At 29.0% G+C, this 1,138-nt stretch overlaps 1 long non-coding RNA gene across 1 annotated transcript; it reads right to left on the bottom strand.

Annotated features, from left to right (window-relative positions):
- Window positions 1-585: 585 nt before the first annotated feature.
- LOC126264524 (uncharacterized) lies at window positions 586-923 on the bottom strand. Its single transcript, XR_007547222.1, has 2 exons — window positions 790-923; window positions 586-736 (listed from the first exon to the last, which is right to left on the bottom strand). It is a non-coding gene; the product is annotated as an uncharacterized LOC126264524 (long non-coding RNA).
- Window positions 924-1,138: the final 215 nt, after the last annotated feature.

The raw sequence follows: 1,138 nt of genomic DNA, 5'->3' as shown, positions 1-1,138 counted from the left end.
GTAGTTAATAATGAATCAATCTGCAAACGTGTTAAATAGGCTCATAATTTTCATTCAATTAAAAATTTAAACTTTCACAATAAAGCAAAAGTGTATAATAATAAAACTTCAAGTAAATCTAGATCTTAAACATAAAGAATTTTAACAGTTAAAATTGTAGTTAGTGTCCATTTTTTATTAAGCACATCAAACTTGATCAAATGTAGTACTTGAGTAGTACTATAATATGTATTACTTTTATTAAATTGTAAAATTTATACATTTAACTGAATGTTTTTTATTTATTTAAAGTTAATTATGTTGTTTCGTTAATAAAAAAATTCGTTCTTCTTTTAATTTATTGCAAGCAAAAACCTTCATCAATGAATTGGGAGTTTTAAACGAGAAGGTAACGTCTACAAGACTGATTACAGAAGTACGAAAGTATTTAGAAAATTATATCCTGCAGAGTCCGGAGTAAGCCAATTAGAAGTTCTCGACACTTCCAGTAGAATTTTAGAACAGTACCTGGTTAACTGCGCTTGCAAAAATGTTCGCCGAAGTAAATTTAAAAATTTGTTTGTATAGCTTAGATAAAAAAATAAATTCTATAAAAGCATTAAATGATATTTTAATAAATACAAATATCGTATTATGGTACTTTAAGCGAAACGAGCTATTTTTTCCATTATCTCAAAATCTGCCACTTTCTTTGACTTCTGTTATTGAATACTCTGGATCCATTTTATTTACGCCCCTGAGAAGAAAGTAGCAAGTTAAAAGACAGTAAATATGTAGCAAGTTCCTTACTCTTTGTTATTACTATGGTTGAGCTGTTGCCAAATATCGGGCTTCACAAGAACAGTAAAATACATAGAGTATCCGATCTATATACACTTACTACAGCGCGCCACCAACTGGTGACTTTAAAAAACTAATTTGTATAAAAACAGTACTATATATGTCCATATTAAGCCCACGAAAAATTTTGAGGGGGGGCATCTTGTATCGTTATTCATCGATTAGCGACAAAATACACGTAAAACGTTGTTTAGCCCGGTTCTGGGCTAGAACGGGCTACACAATGACCGCCTATACGTCTATATATATATATATATATATAAAAATATATTTTTAGTATTATTATTTTTTGTATTAA

The sequence above is a fragment of the Aethina tumida genome, chromosome 2, assembly GCF_024364675.1.
Source record: "Aethina tumida isolate Nest 87 chromosome 2, icAetTumi1.1, whole genome shotgun sequence".
Lineage (NCBI taxonomy): Eukaryota > Metazoa > Arthropoda > Insecta > Coleoptera > Nitidulidae > Aethina > Aethina tumida.
Note: the sequence above shows the minus strand (reverse complement) of the source record. Positions and strands in the feature narration are given on the sequence as shown.